The following is a 20,550-nucleotide window of genomic DNA, read 5'->3' as shown; positions in this document are numbered from 1 at the left end:
TGGACCATGTTTTTCTCTGGAGTGGGATTGGTAACTCTATTTATAGTTTTTAAGGAACCTTCATACTGTTGGAACAGTGTTTATAGTTTTTAAGCAACTATAGTGACTTAGCAGCAGCAGCAGCAGTGACTGTACCAATTTACATTCCTTCCAACAGTATAGGAGGGTTCCTAGAGGCTGTCATCTTTGTGGTAACAGTTATACTGCCCCTTAAGGAAAATACCTTTCTATTAGTCTGAAAGGGAAAATAATGTGCTTTTTCTCTCTCACCATTACATTTCTGGTGGCTGTGCTCCTCTGATGGGCTGGTCCTCTATTCACCCTCTGCTGTTTTCCTGGGTGCTGCCCCAACTTCCCTCCTTTCTCTGCCCCAGCACCCAGGTCAACAAGCTCCACAAATGGCCACGTGTGCCTTTTTTAGACTGGGTACCTGGCTGAGCACTGAGGTATAGGAGATAAGTATGTCTGATCCTGGTCCACGAAGGGTCCATAGTTCTAGTGGCATAGGACTTGCCTGCCCCTGGTGGGAACAGTCAGGGCAAAATGAGTGGAGAAATCCTAAGAAAACACTCTTTTCTCTGCAGTTCTTACCTACAAAATAAAATACCCTAGTCTCATTTGGGTTCATGGCTGGTAAATGAAGGTGACCAGAAGCTTGCTTAACTGGGTATTTTCCAGAGTGATGGTTTAAGTAGCAGTGCTGCCCATCGTTAAGTGCCTGGGTATTGGAATTAGACAGGACTGGCTTGGGATTCTGGCTTTGCCATGAACCACTGTGTGACCTTGAAAAATACACCTAACCTCTCTGAACATCAACTTCTGCATATGCTAAAATGAGATAATAATAATGAGTTCATAGGGCTGTTGAATGACATAAGAAGTGCAAAGTGGGTAGCACATACTAGGAGGTTAATAAATGGTAACTGCTTTTATTTTATCGCTGTCTATGTTTGTGGATGAATTCTGAGCTACTGTGAAGGGTCAGACTGTATATTGGGAGCAGTTGACATGTGAGCCATGGGTACCTGGGAATTCAGGGGGGTCTGAGGAGGTGGGGGGCAATGATGACCTCTTAGCTTTGGCAGCAGTTGAGTCCTCTCCTGTGGAAAGGAAATGGCCCATTTAGCCAGCTGCATAACCAAACTGCTACCGTCAGAGTCTTTTAAATGGAGCTTTGTAAATGTGTGCCATGCAACCTATGGTAATGAGATTCATGCTTCTTCAGTGGTAATCTTCCACCAGACAGCATTTTAAATTTTTTCCTATTTGGTGCACAGAACTGAGTCCAGGATATATATATTTCCAAGTGTCATTTTTAATTTAATGCATGATTGAACGTATTACCACTGGCACAGCTAAATAGTTAAACTAGAATCCATCAATTTGTCCTGAACTGTTGACACGCAGGGTAATGCTACGGTTAAATTAAATTTAAATATAAGAACGAGAGGCAGCTTGGTTTCCTGGCAGCCCTGGGGCCTGCTTTCTCAGTGAGGCCTGGCTGCAGGAGGAAAAGGACATTTTAAAATATGAGGTGCATTGCTCCCCTCCCCTCCGTATGGCTCGGGGAATGTGCTGATTCTCTTGTGTTTCTGGTTGTTTTCCCGGACTGTGTGGCAGAACAGACCAGGTGTCCAGAATCTGGCAGGAAGACACTGTGCAAATGTAAAAGCAAATTACAGTTAATAGGAAAAACCTGGTTTGCAAATCATAACAGTTCAGAATGGGAACAGATTTGGGAGACCCCAGAATATCACAGTCAAGGAGACCAGCCAGAGCTTCTATCCAGCTCAGAGGGTCTGGGAAACCTGCCCAAGGACGTTTGAGTTGAGAACTGGGCCCTCAACTCTGAGTAAATGTTTTCTTCTCTGCATCTGAATAGGCTTAATGCAAAGACATGGCCAGGTATGCCCCGCTGCTCATTTCTGTGATAACCTGGGCAAGTGAGTGAGCCCCTTGGAGCTCAGTATGCTTGTCTGTATAATGGGGATAGACTCACTAGCTGTCTCATTGGGTTGTTAAGACCACTAAGCAAGTTCTAGGTGTGGAATGATTACAATAGTGACCCATACTTGACAAAGGCTCTGTAGATAGAAACTAGTCTTGCAGTTGTTGTTGTGCCAATAAATATTATTTGACTATTGATTCAACACTTTCTCTGAACTGTTTTCTAGGAGTGGGAATACTCTCACCCCCAAGTGTGTCCTCCATAGCCTGGTCCTCTGGTGTCCCCTTGCAGAAGGATTTGAGATGCCCCATGCATTATTCAGTCTGCTGGGAGGCCCGTAAGGAGTTCCTGAAAGTTAGAGAGTTAAAAACCGAAGACACATATTGTCTTATAGTTCTGGCAACCAGAAGTCCAAAGTCAAAGGATTGGCTGGGATGTGCTATCTCTGAAGACACTAGGGGAGGACGCTTCATCACTTTTTCCAGCTTCAGGTGGTTCCCAAAGCTCTTTGACATGTGCCCACATCATGCCAGTCTCTAGCTTCATTGTCAGCTGGTCTTCTTTTCTTTTCAATGTGTCTGTCTTTTGTGCATTCCTTATAAGGACATTTGTTATTGGGTCTGGACCTATCTGGGTAACCCAGGATCTCATTTCACCTCAGATCTCATTGTGAGATCCTTAGCTTATTTGCAAAGACCCTGGTAATGTGCCTTCTCATGCTAGGTGCTCAACACACACACAAAATGAAAGTGTTAGTCTATCAGCCACGTCCGACTCTTTGTGACCCCATGGACTATAGCCCGCCAGGCTTCTCTGTCCATGGGATTCTCTAGGCAAGAACATTGGAGTGCGTAACCATCCCCTTCTCCAGAGGATCTTCCTGACCTAGGGATCAAACCCAAGTCTCCCGCAATGCAGGCACATGCTTTCTCATCTGAGTCACCAGGGAAGCCCACTCAACACATAACTAAAGCTTTATTCAGAAATTCCCCTTGGATTATTGTAAAATAAGTGATATTCAGGTACAAGGGGCTGCTTCTGGTTTCCTACGTAGCTCTGAACACAGTGGCTGCTCAAATGCAGTGATATCCAGAATACACCCACAAATATGGTCTGTTTAAAAAAAAATTTAAAGGAAATCAACTCAGTGTGTTTTATTACTAATAAAGAGAGCAACCTCTATGTACATGCCTCACATAGAGAAAGGAAGTTTCAGTCACATGCTTTCATAAAAATGACATAGAAGTTTAATAGGGTCCCTGTAGGATGCTTTAAGTCCAAGTTCCTTCTGGACTCTTCTGCAGCAAAGTCCAGTATTCAGGCTTTGTAGGTGTTCAGTTCCCTTGTTTCTGCATTGTTTGGATTTGCATCATTCATTACTTTTGAAGCCCAAACGTAATGGGTGGAGGAAAAAGAAAAGTAAGGCCCATCTATCTACCTACAGTAGTGACATCAGCCGCAGCTGGCTAGCTAGCCCTGCCAGCTCCACTCAGCCTGCTGCTCAGGGCAAGGGAGGCAGCTGGCTGGCTCCTGGTAAGACTTTGTCAACTGTACAGCTGTGAGCCCTGGCTCATTGCTGCTTGAGCTTGGTGGTAGACTGCCAGCTGCTGAATCGCTGGTGATTATGCTGAGATGCCCAGCAGATGGGGCACATTTAAGTCATGCTGCTTGTGGTCAGTAGCAGCCATTTTTATCCCTGTCCTACTGATGGAGATTTAAGCACTCAGGTGATTTCTTAATTCCTTTGGCCCCTGACCTTTTAAGATGACGATCAGATTTTTATGAGCTCTTGGACGCTTTTTCTTTATTAGTCACGATTTCCCCAAGCCTGTGCCATCGATGCCAGCAGTTCTGGGACAGAGCTTGCCATGATTAGAATCCAAGATACTTTTGAAGCTGACTTTCATTTCTTGTTGTTCTTAGATGATGCCAGAACTTGGAGTGTTCTGTATCTTTGAGGGAATTTCAAAACTGAGATACATACTAAAACTCTTGAGTGGGGTTGCTGGGCGATAGGGATACTGGACAAGTTGACAAGAAGATGGGAGGGGTATAGTGTGTCCTGAAGTGTGATCTCAAGGTCACCAGGATAACCATTCATAGCCACCAGGCCAATGAGTTCTGAAATTTGAGACTAGCCGAGAATCGTTCTTTTGACATCAGCCTGTCCTTTTGTGGAAGAGCAAGTGCTCTGGGGAGGGCTAGCCAATTCATCTGTTTTCAGACACGTCTATTTGAACACACATGCGTCTATTGGATCATTTGCTGAGATTGGGTTTGGTTGGAAGGGTGCAGGAGGGAGAAAGAGGGCACTGGATGTCTGAATGGGGTGAGGAATCAGGAGAGGGTCATGGGTAAGAGATGATAGAGTGAGGCTACCTTCCTGTATTTTCCTAGGCTTCGCACCGTGAAGAATGGAGTGATGGGATATCAGGACATCTTGGATGACAGCGACAGTGAGAAAAAAGGTATGATTAGAATTATGCTCTCCTAGAGAGAGACAGGAGAAGGCAATGGCACCCCACTCCATACTCTTGCCTGGAAAATCCCATGGATGGAGGAGCCTGGTAGGCTGCAGTCCATGGGGTTGCTAAGAGTCAGGCATAACTGAGCGACTTCACTTTCACTTTTCACTTCCATGCATTGTAGAAGGAAATGGCACCCCACTCCAGTGTTCTTGCCTGGAGAATCCCAGGGACAGAGGAGCCTAGTGGGCTGCCATCTATGGGGTTGCACAGAGTCAGACATGACTGAAATGACTTAGCAGCAGCAGAGAGAGACAGGGTGATCCAGCCTATAGCTTAAAATACAGCAGAGTGTTAATTAGGGTCCAGGGCCTTTGTCTTACAATAATTTTTTCTGGATGTAAAACATAGCCTGATACTTTAAAATATATTTTTCCTCTCCTACTCCCACCCAACACAGCATTCATAGACCATCACTGGCAGCTTAGTCTCTTTCCTTGGCTCTCCAGAGGCCATTTTGGAAGTAGGACAAGGGCTTTCCTGCAAAGTCATGGTACAAGGGCTGATAAGTGGAAAATACAATGTTACACTTATATTTAAAATAACAGGTATGGACTGTTCTATAGCCAGTGGGTTGTAAATATTATTAGGTCTCCTTTATTCCCTAAATTAAAACTAGCCTGTAAAAATTAAAAATGGCAAACCTAAAATTACATTATTACAGTCTTGGTTAAAATGGAAAGAAATAAGATTATGATTGTTTTGATGGGGTCAAACCATGAAATAGAATAAAGTTTGTTGATAAAACTGACTCAAGAATTCAGAGTGCAGGTAATTAATTCCATATCTCAGAGAGATAAGAAAGATTAAATTAAGCAGGCTCATATTTAGTGATTCATAAAATACAATGAAAAAAAGGTGTGGGGGGGTACTTCCTGGTGGTCCAGTGGTTAAGCTCCACGCTTCTACTACAGAAGGTGTGAGTTTAATCCCTGGTCAGGGAACCTAGATCCAGCATTCCATACAGCTCAGGAAAAAAATTTTTTTTAATAAAACAAATATCATGAAATCTAGAAAAATGGTACCAATGAACCTATTTGAACATTGACATCTTAGATCCTGTCAGTGAACTAAAATGGACAGGAATGGGTGAATTTAATTCAGATGACCATTATATTTACTACTGAGGACAAGAATCCCTTAGAAGAAATGGAGTAGCCCTCACAGTCAACAAAAGAGTCTGAAATGCAGTACTTGGATGCAATCTCAAAAACAACAGAATGATCTCTGTTCATTTCCAAGGCAAAACATTCAATATCACAGTAATCCAAGTCTATACCCTGACTAGTAATGCTGAAGAAGCTGGACTTGAATGCTTCTATGAAGACCTACAAGAGCTTTTAGAACTAACACCAAAAAACAGTGTCCTTTCTATCATAGGGGATTGAAATGCAAAAGTAGGAAGGCAAGAGATAACCAAAATAACAGGCAAGTTTGATCTTGGAGTACAAAATGAAGCAGGGCAAAGGCTAACAGAGTTTTGTCAAGAGAACATGCTGGTCACAGCAAACACCCTTTCCAAACAACCCAAGAGACGACTCTACACATAGACATCACCAGATGGTCAATACTGAAATCAAATTGATTATGTTCTTCGAAGCTGAAGACGAAGACACTCTATACAATCAGCAAAAACAAGATCTGGAGCTGACTGTGGCTCAGATCATGAGCTCCTTATTGCAAAATTCAGGCTCTAATTGAAGAAAATAGGAAAAACCACTGGGTCATTCAGGTATGACCTAAATCAAATTCCTTATGATTATACAGTGGAGGTGACAAATAGATTCAAGGGATTAGATCTGGTAGGTAGAGTGCCTGAAGAACAGAGGTTTGTGACATTGTACAGGAGGCAGTGACCAAGACCATCCTAAAGAAAAAGAAATGCAAGAAGGGAAAATGCTTGTCTGAGGAGCCTTAGGAATTCCTGAGGAAAGAAGAAAAGTGAAAGACAAAGGAGAAAGGGAAAGATACACCCAACTGAATGCAGAGCTTCAGAGAATAGCAAGGAGAGACAAGAAGGCCGTCTTAAATGGAGGGTGCAATATATATATCCACACAGTGGAGTGGGAGAGACCAAGGACCCCTTCAAGAGAATTGTAGGTATCAATGGAAAATTTCATGCAAGGATGGGCACAAGAAAGGACAGAAATGGTAAGGACCAAACAGAAGCAGAAGAGATTAAGAAGAGGTGGCAAGAATACTCTGTATCCACACTTGGATAACCATGATGATGTGGTTACTAACCTAGAGCCAGACATCCTGGAGTGTGAAGTCAAGTGGGCCTTAGGAAGCATTTCCATGAACAAAGCTAGTGGAGGTGATGGAATTCCAGCTGAGCTATTTCAAATCCAAAAAGATGATGCTATTAAAGCGCAGCACTCAATATGTCGGCAAATTTGGAAAACTCAGCAGTGGCCACAGGACCAGGAAAGTTTAGTTTTCGTTCCAATCCCAAAGTAGGGCGATGCCAAAGAGTACTCAAGCTACTGTGCAATTGCAGTCATTTCACATGCCAGTAAGGTTATGCTCAAAATCCTTCAAGCTAGGCTTCAACAGTACATGAACTGATAACATCCAGATGGACATGCTAGATTTAGAAAAGGCAGAGAAACAAGATATCAAATTGTCAACATTTGTTGGATCACAGAGAAAGGTAGGGAATTCCAGAAAAACATCTACTTCTGCTTCATTGATTACACCAAAACCTTTGACTGGTGTGGATCACAAAGAAATGTGGAACGTTCTTAAAGAGATGGGAGTACCAGATGACTTTACCTGCCTCCTGAGAAATCTGTATATAGGTCAAGAAGCAACAATTAGAACCAGACATGGAACAATGGACTGGTTCAAAACTGGGAAAGGAGTACATCAAGGTTGTATACTGTCACCCTGCTTATTTAGCTTACGTGCATAGTGCATCGGAGAAGGCAATGGCACCCAACTCCAGTACTCTTGCCTGGAAAATCCCATGGACGGAAGAGCCTGGTAGGCTGCAGTCCATGGGGTCGCTAAGAGTCACACACGACTGAGCGACTTTACTTTCACTTTTCACTTTCATGCATTGGAGAAGGAAATGGCAACCCACTCCAGTGTTCTTGCCTGGAGAATCCCAGGGACAGGAGAGCCTGGTGGGCTGCTGTCTATGGGGTCTCACAGAGTCGGACATGACTGAAGCGACTTAGCAGCAGCAGAAGCAGCAGCAGCCGCAGCAGCCTAGTGCATGCATGCTAAGTCGCTTCAGTCACATCTGACTCTTTGTGACTCTATGGACCATAGCCCACCAGTCTTCTCCATGCATGGGATTCTCCAGGCAAGAACACTGGAGTGGGTTGCCGTCTCCTCCTCCAGGGCATCTTCCAGCCCCAGGGATTGAACCTGCACCTCTTAAGTCTCATGCATTGGCAGGCAGGCTGTTTACCACTAGTGCTACGTGGGAAGCCTCTACATGAATAGTACATCATGTGAAATGCCAAGGCTGGATGAATCACAAACTGGAATCAAGATTGCCGGGAGAAATATCACCCTCAGATATGCAGATGGTCCCACTCTTAACAGCAAAGAGTGAAAAGGAACCAAAAAGCCTCTTGATGCGGGTAGAAGAGGAGAGTGAGAAAGCTGGCTTAAATTTCAACATTCAAAAAAATAAGATCGTGACATCTGGTCCCATCACTTCATGGCAAATAGAAGGGGAAAAAAGATCTGGCCTCTCATTTAGAGGTTATTTACTTTTGGATAATTATCACTCAAGATTAGAACCTATAATCATTATCCTGTGTTAATCTCTGTGTTTCTTTAAAAGTAGTTATTAAAGAAAACGATGTTTCTTCCTTTAAACTTATAAACCCTGTTATAGGAAATTGAATTTACTCCCTAATAACTAAATTCCTCTGTATGATTTTACTGGCTATAGTAATATAAACCAGGTTAAATTTCTCTTTTCAGAAAAATATTTCACAACCCACAATTTCCTCCTTGAGAGTTAGCTATACAAGTAAAATAAGGATTTGTTTATGTCCAAAACCACAAATTCTCATAATTTCTCAGCTCTCTCCCCTCTCCAAGACAGTAGAGAACTCCAGTCTTTCTTGGAGGTCTCTCCTCCAAGAAATAGGATAATAGGAGAACCCTGGAGAGTGTATAAAGGCTAAAATGGGACCTGTCAAGCCTTGTTCTTAAACCTGCATGAGAATCCTATGCTTCCAGGATGCTTTCAGCCCTCAGAACCCAAGACACTGATACCTGGTCCTAAGACTGTCACTGAGGAAATGTGGGAGATTGAGAAAATTCAAATATTCCCTCTTAAATCAAACACAAGAACCTCACTTAATTCAATGAGGTTAATATGTGTGGATGGTTCCATTGTCCATCTGTGTCCAGTGAGGACTCTTGATTGATTTTACCTAAATTCAAGTAGAAAGTCAAGGTTATGTAATGAATATAGGGCTCTCACTAGAAGCACCTTACATGCTCAGGGCAATAATGTTCTAGATTTTTAGTAACAGAATAGCTTGGCAAATAGTGTGTATATGCATTGGTGTGGAGTGAAGATTTCTTTCAGTATTCCTGTGTCCTTAGAATTCTATGTCACTTGCACATTCTGAATTCTTGAATAATTCCCATTAGGTTTCTTAAAACTACAGGTGAAGTTTGCTAAAGTTGATACCTTAATTCTCCTGAGGTATCCAGTTCTGCAAACCAATTATATTAAGACATTTTTTTGCTTATCTTGAGCTGCTGAAGATACACCAAACTGGAGAAACGTGCATTTGACAACCACTGAAGATGAGTTTTTGGCTCCTTGTCTTCACTGAGGGCTTCCCAGGTGGTGCTAGTGGTAGAGAACTGCCTGCCAATGCAGAGGGTGGAAGAGACCCAGGTTTGACATGGATTGGGAAGATCCCCTGGAGGAGGGCATGGCAACCTGCTCCAGGATGCTTGCCTGGAGAATCCCTATGGACTGAGGAGTCTGGTGGGCTACAGTCCATAGGGTTGCAAAGAGTTGAATATGGCTGAAGTGACTTAGCACAGCACATGCATGCCTTCGACTGAGGCTTCTTATGGGACTTTTTCAAGGTCAGTGTCCCCATCCGGTCCCACCAAATTCTGTTACGTTTTGGATCTCATGGTATGTGACTGAGGGTGTGTATCATATTGCTTTACACAAAGTGTTCTCCCATTTGAAAGAATCTCATAATCTCTCCTCTGTCATGAAATACTGTTGATTAATTGATCCTATCAGTTATTCATTGGGTCCTTTATTTAATAAATAATGTCTGCACGATTCTTAACTAATAGTCCAGAATTAGTCAGCATGCAATTTTAATGCTCTAGGGACAAAACAGGAAAATAGACATGCTTTCAACTATCACAGAGCTCAATCTAGCAGGAAAAACAGACATTAAACATAAAATTATAACCATTAAATGCATGATTACAGGTATGAGAAATGCTGTAAAGGAATTCTGGGTGCTATGGGAATGTTTAACAGGCAGACCTCAAAGTTGGGGAAGTCAAGGAAGATTTCTTTGAGGAAGGTGAAACTGAAATAGGATGGACGCATTTACGTATGACTGTGTGGCAGGGATGCTACTTTTACTGGGTTTTAGGATGTGCCTGAGTCCCAGTTACCATGCTCTAGTGGCCACCTGAGTAGGCCGTAAAGCTATTTCACTTGTCTCTGCATTTCTGGGGGCAGTGATTCAGTGGGCCATGCATCAAACTATGAGGCTGTGCCCAGACAAGGGGCTAGAGGCAACCCTAAAGATTTCCTTCAATGATGAGTCAGGTCCATTATGGATTTTAATCCCTGGAGTATCCTGAGTTTCTGGATAGTCAATGAAGAAATTAAGAGCCCTTCTTTCTACTCTAATACTAATGATTAGGGTGATTTAGGTTTCTACTCTCATCAGTTCCAAGGGGAAAGTCATATAATGTGGGTCTCACTAATAATGGCTTCTAGTCAAGGGCTCCCTCCATGAACACAGCCCTACATCCCTCCCAGTCCAGCCAGATTCTTGGGGTCTTCTCCATCTATTAATACTTCGGAGTGACTCTGAGAATCCTTTCCTGGATGCCCCAGAATGATCCTCCTGTTTTGCTCACTACACAGTTTCTCCACTGTGCTGATACTTTCCCTAGAGTGCCAGGGGGTGCCTCTGAATATTTTGACATTAACCTGAGTCTAGATTCTCTTGTTTTTTTTGAAACAAGGTGGCCATGTGCTCTGGGTTACCAAGAGCATCCATGCTTGTAGTCGTCTTTCCCTTGAGTCAAGGTGAGGGTTCCAATTTACCACAATCAACCCACTGCTTCTCCGGAAATTGTACAATGCCCCTGGGGAAAAGGGCTTCTCAGGTGGTACTAATGGTAAAGAATCCATCTGCCAATGCAGGAGACGTAACCGACACAGGTTCCATCTTTGGGTGGGAAAGATCCCCTGGAGGAGAGCATGACAACCCACTCCAGTATTCTTGCCTGGAGGATCCCAGACAGATGAGCCTAGCAGGCTACAGTCTGTGGGGTTGCATAGAGTCAGACACAACTGAAGCAACTTAGCATGCAGGCACGTGCGCCTGGGAGAAAAAGAGAGAAGCAAGAAGCAATATAAATGATCACACCCAGTGCTGCCCACTTTGGGTTTCCTTTCCACTCCTGTAGCCCCTCGGAGAAGGCAATGGCACCCTACTCCAGTACTCTTGCTTGGAAAATCCCATGGACGGAGGAGCCTGTTAGGCTGCAATCCATGGGGTCGCTATGAGTGGGACACGACTGAGCGACTTCACTTTCACTTTTCACTTTCATGCATTGGAGAAGGAAATGGCAACCCACTCCAGTGTTCTTGCCTGGAGAATCCCAGGGACGGGGGAGCCTGGTGGGCTGCCGTCTATGGGGTCACACAGAGTCGAACACGACTGAAGTGACTTAGCATAGCCTGTAGCCCCTAACACACTTCTTGAGTGGCAGTGTGGACTGTTTAGCTTGGAGAAAGAGGTTTTGACCCAAACGGAAGAACCTCATGTCTCTGAACTCAATGCAGATAGTTCGGGGGAGGGGAAACCCTATCTTATGACACACAAGTTTAAAATTTCCAAAGCTCTGTGTGGGAGTGGCTGTTATAAATCCTGTTATCTGTTGATGGGATTTGAGCCTGAAACGCCCACGTGCTGCTTTGAAATTTTCCTCCATCTGTTCATTTCTGCAGAGCTTATTTATTTATTTAGGACAAGAGAAGTGGCCTAGTAATGTCCCCAGCTGAACAATTAGGATGGTAGATCTGAGGAGAAAATAGATAACTGTTTGCTGGGGGCGTTCCTGATGTGTGTCTGCCTAGGTTCCCTTCCTCTGGTATCTTCAGATTAAAAAGTTCTGGTGATTCAGATTAGAAGATTCATGGTTTATTAGTGGTAGAAGTCAGCATCGGTGAATGCTCTACTCTCAGCATCGGGAGTCCAACAGAGTAACAGTGGGGGTGTCGACAGAGGCCACTGGAAACTGAAGTGAGTGGCTTTCAGATCACAACATTTTGATGGGCAAGGACTGTTCACTCGGCTGTGGAAAATAAGATCGAATAAATATTTAGAGACTCAGCTTGGACTTGACCCAACTTATACCTACTTCAGGAAGGAATTTGATCCTTAATTTGGCTTCAGGAAACTTCCCATAAGGTTTTTTTTTTTTTTTTTCTCCTAATTCAACTTCTGGAGTTTTCCTCTTATCTCCTTCTTGGTTATGAGTCAAGTACATCCCAAGGCTTCCTTTCCCAGAATCTCTTCGTTCCCCTTTGATGACAGGTGGGGTTTTGGCCCCAGTTCCCAATCATGTTTTTTGACCCATGTCTGTTGTGGACAAAATGTTGTGAACAAAAGCTCTTAGGACCTTGACCCTTCCTCTCACCTCTCTGCTGTCCTTGGCCACAATCCTTCTGCAGACCCAGAAAAAAATGGAGCACTATCTTGCAGTTATTTCATAATCATGAAGCACTTCTTGGATGTTTATGCCTTTAGCAGATATTCACTGAGTGTCCCATATGAACAAAATACAGAACTGAAAATGTACACAAGGTTTTTGTTCCCAAGGACCCGATGGCAGAGACCTACGTAGAACAAGAAACTATACATACACTCATAATTTTCCATTGTGTAAAGTGTTGTGAAGAGTGAATGGGAAGTAATCAAAACTGGGGACCTGACTGGGCTGAGGACTTCCCAGAGGAGGTGACTTTGGTCCTGAAGTCATGGCTTCTCTATTTGCACTTTCCCCCACTATTTGCACTATGCTTAGATTCCACTTCCGTTAAGGGTGTGATTGAGAATTCAAACAACTCTCGTTCTATTAAAAATGAATTTGCTTGGGTATTTCTCTCCATCCCTGTTACCTCTGGTGCTTGATTACTGAGACCAGGAAAATACAAGACATCCAGGGATAAATTATTTTGTAACATCATGTTTACAGAGTGTGAGCAACTCATTTGGAAAGTGTTAGATTTATAACTTTATGCATTAGTTTTACCTGTGATGTGATGAAGTCCCTGGGGAGGGAATAGAATGGTAGAAAGCTAAAAGGAAGACTTAGCTGACAGTTAAGACACCAAGCAGCCAGAAGAGGTAACCCTCTCCGCCGTTCGTTTTGGTAACCCCAGCTGCCCTATGGGCTGGGGTTTATGTAAAACAGAATGTGTGACGATAGCTGGCTTGGGGATCTATCACAAAAATGTTTAAGACCTGCTCCTTGGAAACCCCAGTCCTAGATGAATGTTTTCCCAAGACTCCATGAAAAGTCGTAGATAGGCGATGAGGGTCCCCGTATCAACCACTTGGGATCAGCCCAAGAGTCTGTGTTTCTGTGACATTCCCAGGTGATGCTGCTGTTGCTGATCCTGAAAGCCAACTCCATAATCGCTCTCCTGGTTTCTCTCCCTGGTCCTGCTCCTCTTCCCTCAGATTCCTCATTTCTCATATGAACACTGGTTTTTACCCACACTTCTCATCACTGTTTCTCTTTTCTGTAATTCTACCAGCCCCACCATCAGCTCAGCTCACACTTTGGTCATTTTTGAAATGAGTGAAACAAACAAACAAAAAGATATTCTCTTTGCCTTTCCAGTAACACATCTAAGGCTTAGGGGAGCACACAGGGCTACCCCATATCCAGAAAATAGATCCTTTTTTTTTTTTACTTTGTCTTTAATTGTCTCCTTTAAGATTGTTTCAGCCTTGTAGCTTTTTCATTGCTGCACCTGCTTTCTTTCTTACAAATAGTTTCAACCTAAAACAAACTGGTTATGAAACGAAATTGCACATCTACATGGGAACATGTCTATAATGAATTTTCTTTCCAGGTTACTGAACCATTTTTGGATTTGTTTGGCAATGAGTTTGGAGATCTCAGAAGAGGATGTAGAATCAGTGATTTATGCATTGTAATTTGGATGGTGTAGCACGATTACAGTTCTGATGATGTCACACATCAAGGTAATGTGTTAATGTTTGCATTTCTAGTAACATTTTGAAAAGTAAAAAGAAAATGGATAAAGTTAATTTTAATAGTATATTTCATTTCTTATCTAAAATATTATCATTTCCACATGTAATCAATATGGAAATTGTGGGCTTTTCTAGTGGCTCAGTGGTAAAGAATCCACCTGCCAATGCAGGAGGCACGGCTTTGGTCCCTGAGTTAGGAACATCCCCTGTAGGAGGAAATGGCAACCTAATCCAGTATTCTTGCCTGTGGAATCCCATGTACAGAGAGGCCTGGTGGCTTACTGTCCATGGGGCCACAAAAGAGTCGAGACAACTTTGCTACTAAACAACAAGAACAAGAACGACAACATTGTTTCGTACTAAGCCTTTGAAATCCAGTGTGCATTTCCTATTTATAGCCTATATCCATCGGGACATTTCAAGCACTCCATCACCATATGTGGTTAGTGGTTTCCGAATCATTGTTTTCCATTTCCTCTTTGACTGCCTGGGTTTAAATACAGTTGGCTCTCAGTATCTTAGGGTTTTGAATCAGCAGATTCAACTAACCGAAGATCGAATCTGCAGATGTGAAACCCGTGGATACAGAGGGCAGATTGTATACACTGTTTTATATGAGACTTGAGCATCCCTGGAGTTAGGGATCCTGGAACCAATCCCATATATATGCCAAGGGGTGACTGCAATGTCATTTAAAAATTAAGGTCTTTCAATATTGTTTAGCTCAAACCCCTACTTTAGAGATAGGAGACTTGAGTCCACTAGAGGTAAAGTGAGCTGCCCAGGGTGCTCCGTGAGCTGAGGACTCTGTGTTCTGAGCCCACGTCTCCTGCCTCACAGGTCATGGCTCTTTGCAGACCATACTCCAGTCCTGCATTGTGGTGACTCATGACACTTGTCTAGACAGGAATAAGCCAAACTATGCAAAAGGTGCATTCTGTGCTCTGCCTCTGACTTGAGATAGAATCAGAGTCATATCTTTCTCTTGACAGATTCACTTGTTCACTCAATTCATTTAACTGCCTACTACGTACTCAAGTTTAGGAGTGCAAACATACTCTGAAGAGATTCTGTCTGTAGGGGACAGGAGGCTGTTACTGCGTCAACTGCAGTTACAAAACCCTGTGTTAAAGGGCTTTGAGTGTGTAAGTTTCAAAAAGCTCTGAGACCATCAAGGAGAGGGTGGATAAAGACATGGTCTGTGAAACATTTTGAGTGTGGAGGACAGTCTAACAGAATAGACAGATGCCACTGACACTTAGACTGAAATTTAGACCTTTACTCATTCAGGCAGGAAATGTTTATTCAGTTTGTATTCAGTTCAGTTCAGTTCAGTCCCTCAGTCGTGTCTGACTCTTTGCGACCCCATGAATCGCAGCACGCCAGGCCTCTCTGTCCATCACCAACTCCCGGAGTTCACTCAAACTCATGTCCATCGAGTCAGTGATGCCATCCAGCCATCTCATCCTCTGTTGTCCCCTTTTCCTCATGCCCCCAATCCCTCCCAACATCAGAGTCTTCTCCAATGAGTCAACTCTTCGCATGAAGTGGCCAAAGTACTGGAGTTTCAGCTTTAGCATCATTCCTTCCAAAGAAATCCCAGGGCTGATCTCCTTCAGAATGAACTGGTTGGATCTCCTTGCAGTCCAAGGGACTCTCAAGAGTCTTCTCCAACACCACACTTCAAAAGCATCAATTCTTCAGCGCTCAGCCTTCTTCACAGTCGAACTCTCACATCCATACATGACCACAGGAAAAACCATAGCCTTGACTAGCTGGACCTTTGTTGGCAAAGTAATGTCTCTGCTTTTGAGTATGCTATCTAGGTTGGTCATAACTTTCCTCCCAAGGACTAAGCGTCTTTTAATTTCATGGCTGCAGTCACCATCTGCAGTGATTTTGGAGCCCCCAAAAATAAAGTCGACGCTGTTTCCCCATCTATTTCCCATGAAGTGATGGGACCGGATGCCATGATCTTCGTTTTCTGAATGTTGAGCTTTAAGCCAACTTTTTCACTCTCCACTTTCACTTTCATCAAGAGGCTTTTGAGTTCCTCTTCACTTTCTGCCATAAGGGTGGTGTCATCTGCATATCTGAGGTTATTGATATTTCTCCCAGCAATCTTGATTCCAGCTTGTGTTTCTTCCAGTCCAGTGTTTCTCATGATGTACTCTGCATATAAGTTAAATAAGCAGGGTGACAATATACTGCCTTGACGTACTCCTTTTCCTATTTGGAACCAGTCTGTTGTTCCATGTCCAGTTCTAACTGTTGTTTCCTGACCTGCATACAGATTTCTCAAGAGGCAGGTTAGGTGGTCTGGTATTCCCATCTTTTTCAGAATTTTCCACAGTTTATTGTGATCCACATAGTCAAAGGCTTTGGCATAGTCAATAAAGCAGAAATAGATGTTTTTCTGGAACTCTCTTGCTCTTTCTCTTTCTCTTTTCTTTCTTACTCATTCAGGCTGGAAATGTTTATTCAGTTTGTATTAGGCACTGGGAAATACAGTGGCAAACAAGACACACAGTTTGCATATTAGAGAAGGCTACTGTCTACTGGGAGAGACATACCAAAATAAATACATTAAGATGAATAAATAAGTTACAAACTATAAAAACAGAGCAAGATGCAATATGGTGACACAGTGAATGAGGGAAGGCTTATTGACTTTGCTCGAGGGGAGAATACCCGTCTCTGAAATCTGTGTTAAAGAGAGAGTAGTGTTTTATAAGCATAATTGAGACATCCAAATATATATCAATATAATGGGTCAAAGATGAGTTTTTTCTCACTCACATAAAATCCAAAGGGAATATTCCTGATCAGCAGGTGGCTGTTTTCCAGGCAGTGATTCAAGAACCCTGTTCCCTTCTGTTGTAGCACCTCAGTTTTCAACACATAACTTTCACGGTCGCCATGCTCTTCTGTATCATGTTTTTTTTCAGCTGGGGGTAGCTGGCCTGTGAGTGATGTATGTTATGTTTGTGCATCATCGCTTGACATGTCTTACTGCAAGGTAGTAAGACATAGCTGTGTGCTCAGGAGAAAAGGGAAACAGATTCATACTGGTGACCATCTAGCTAGTTTTCACCATAGTTTCTAAGGATCTAAAGGATTTATCTCTGCAAAGAATAGAGGGAAGAATGTTCTTGGCAGGGGAAAAGATACATGCAAGGCTCCGAGGTAAGAAAGAGCTGACATGTATGAGGAGCTGAAACAAGAATAGGGGGCTGAAATACTTACTGGGGAAGCATAGCAATGTTTTCTAAACTCTTCAGACTCTTAGGTTAGTTTCTCTTTTAGTAATAGACTGGCCTCTTTTTATGTACATCCAAAAGAGAAAAAATAAATATTATGATTGCAAAAAAAAAAAAAAAAAGGATAGGGTAGTTGAAGCATGGTGAACAGGAATGGAGCAACTGAGAGCGTGGTGAAGAAATGTGCAAGGGTCCAAGTACGAGAGCAGTCTGGGGTTGTTAATTTTTTGTTGTCATAAAATATACGTAACATCAAACTTAGCAATTTAACCATTTATAACTATATCATTCGTGCATTTAATACATTCACATTGTTGTGCAACCATAACCACCCTCCATTTCAAGAACTTTTTTTGTCATCTGAAACGGAAATTGTGTACCCAATTCCCCCTCCCTCTAGCCTTTGGGAACCACTGGTTTACTTTCTGTCTCTGTGAATTTGACACGGTTTTAGGAACTTCTTATAAGAGCATTCATATAGTATTTGTCCTTTTGTGTCTGGCTTATTGCTCTTAGCGTAATATCTTCAAGGTTCATCCATGTTGTAGCACATATCAGACTTTTATTCTTTTTTTAAAGACTGAATGATATTCCATTGCACACATATAACACCTCCTGTTTATCCATTCATCTTCCATCAGTGGACCTTTGGGTTGTTCCACCTTTCAGCTACTGTGAATAATGCTGCTTTGAACACCAGTGTACACATATATGTCTGAGTCCCTGCTTTCAATTTTTGGGGCTATATACCCAGATGAACTGCTATATCATATCATAATTCTATGTTTAATTTTTTGAGGAACCACCATAATGTTTCCTCCATGGCTGCACCGTTTTGCATTCCCACTAGCAAGGTGCAAAGAGTCCATTTTCTCTACATTCTCCCCAACACTTATAATTTTGTTTTTCTTTTAAAAATAATAACCATAGTAAATGGTACCCATAGTAATGGTATCTCACTGTGTTTTCGATTTGCATCTCTCTAATGTTTAGTGATTTTGAGCCTCTTTTCATGTGCTTATTGGCCATTTTTATCAGTCTTATTTGGAGAAATGTCTATTCAAATTTTAGGCCTTTTTAAAATCGGGTTGTTTAGTTTTTAATTGTTGTTGAGGGGGTTAGGATTTTATTCTCAGTGCAATGGAAAGGCATTGTGGCACTCAAGCAAGGAAGTGATGTTTTAGGGAGAACCTATGCCTTTCTCAAAGGATTGTGTGAAATTCTCCAGCAACACAGGCTGCTGGGTCCAGAAGCAGTGTGGGTGGATATGGATGACATCACTAACCACAAGAGTCTCTGTTCACTATGAGCTAAAAATGTCACGTAATTAGGGCAGAAGGCTTAGGTTCTGTTTTTACTCCCACAAACTTCAGCAACGTCCTATATTTCTATGCTGTTCCCATAGTGTCCCATATTTTCATCTACTGAGGCTGAGATGGGGTGGGGGTGGGGCAAAGCTCTGAGTCTGAAAATGATTCACTCTCCAGGGCCCATTTAGTCCTGTGAATTGTTAAAAATTGACTTGTAGTTGATTTTAAATGTTTCAGATGTACCTTTCCTGATTATTTTCCATTGCGGATTATTGCAAGATATTTAAATTTATTTATTTTTGGCTGTGTTGGGTTCTTCGTTGCTGCATGCAGGCTTTCTTTAGTTGTGGTGAGTTGGGGCGGCTCTCTAGGTGCAGGGCTCAGGCTTCTCATTGCAGTGGCTTCTCTTGTCCTGGAGCACAGGGATCCTCAATGGCTGCAGCTCATGGGCTCTGTAGTTGTGGCACATGGGCTTAGTTGCTCTGCAGAATGTGGGATCTTCCTGTAGCAGGAATCAAATCCATGTCCCCTGCATTGGCAGGCTGATTCTTAACCACTGGACCACCAGGGAAGTCCTATTGCAAGATATTGAATATAGTTCCTGTGCTACACAGTAGGTCCTTGTTGTGTATCTATTTTACATATAGTAGTGTGTATCCGCCGCCCGCCCGCCCCCCTCCTCTGCCTCTTGTCTCCACTCTGGCCTGTGATTCTTAAAGGGCCTGATGAAGGAACTCAGTTAGTTCAGGCACTAATCTTGGTGGTTGTGATTACAGCAAAGAAACCTATTCCTTGAAAAACTGGTGATATTATCAATTCATTTCACACCAGCCCAACAGGAACAATAAAGTCTGAGCAAGAGATCAGTGACGGGGAATCGATAGGGTTTCTGCAGTCCTGAGAGCTAGTTCCCCTCATTTGGTTTTATACATCCCATTATGTTCAAATCAGCATTAAATATTAGACTTAACAGAGCACTTGACAATTTTATCAGTTTATCAAAATAGGACACGAGCAACTGAGCACGCGTGCATGCCCTGCACTATACAGTAGGTTCTCATTAGTTACCCATTTTATTTGTAGAGATGTGGATGGACCTAGAGAGTGTCATAGTTCTTGTTTACCCACTAAGGCAGTGGTTCTCAAACTTGAGTGTGTTAAAACTGTCTGCTGGTAGTGGTTCAGTCACTAAATTATGTCCGACTCTTGCGACCCCTTGGACTGTAGCCTGCCAGGTTCTTCTGTCCATGGGATTTCCCAGGCAAGAACACTGGAATGGGTTGCCATTTGCTCTTCCAGGGAACCTTCCCAACCCTGGTATTGAACCTGTGTCTCCTGCATCACAGGCAGATGCTTTACCACTAACGGCCTGTTCAAACACATAGTGCTGGGCCCAGTCTCCCCGAACTTCTGACTCAGTAAGGCTGGGTGGGCAAGAATGTGCATTCCCAAATTCCCAGGGCTTGCTGCTGCTGCTGGTCTGGGCCTCCCTGTTAAACCCTCACCTGAAGACAATAAGCCCAGCTCTGTGGAGTCAGAGAGCAAGCTGATTCAGAGTTCTTCAAATAGCGGTGATTCAGCTACTGTTCATCATGGCCTGGTGCTAGGCAGCTACATCCTCTGCGGAGGTTTTCTTCTGCAGTGCAGTATGCATGCAGGTGTGCATGTGGGGTGGGGTAGGGGTGGTGAACAGACATGCCAGTCCATGACCCCTGGGGATTCTTCAAAGCCCACTGCTTTTCTGTGCAGACATTGTAAGTAGAAAGCCCCAGGCCCTGATGTGGCTGGGAGAAAGTTACCTACTCTTTCTCTCCTGTTTGTTTCATGTGATGAAAAGGAATAATGCTATTGTCTCTATTGCTCAGCAGTACACAGGCATTAATTATACCCGTGAAAATCTTTAATCTCATTCAGACAGCTCATTAAAAATATATTAATCGAACATCCACCTTATGAAACCTTTGTTCTACATACTGGAGATACAGCAGTGAACACAAATCAGTCCCTGATCAAGTTAAAACTTTT

General features: G+C 42.9%; 1 protein-coding gene across 2 annotated transcripts in view; it reads left to right on the top strand.

Moving 5' to 3' along the window:
• FRMD4A (FERM domain containing 4A) overlaps positions 1-20,550 on the top strand; it is an 849,800-nt gene that overhangs the window by 83,925 nt on the left and 745,325 nt on the right. For both annotated transcript variants that reach the window (XM_059892529.1, XM_059892528.1), the window contains 2 exons: positions 4,346-4,416; positions 13,811-13,943. The gene's annotated coding sequence lies outside the window, so the exon portion shown is untranslated. The remainder of the gene's footprint in view (positions 1-4,345; positions 4,417-13,810; positions 13,944-20,550) is intronic.

This window comes from Bos taurus, chromosome 13 (assembly GCF_002263795.3).
Source record: "Bos taurus isolate L1 Dominette 01449 registration number 42190680 breed Hereford chromosome 13, ARS-UCD2.0, whole genome shotgun sequence".
NCBI classification, from domain to species: domain Eukaryota; kingdom Metazoa; phylum Chordata; class Mammalia; order Artiodactyla; family Bovidae; genus Bos; species Bos taurus.
Note: the sequence above shows the minus strand (reverse complement) of the source record. Positions and strands in the feature narration are given on the sequence as shown.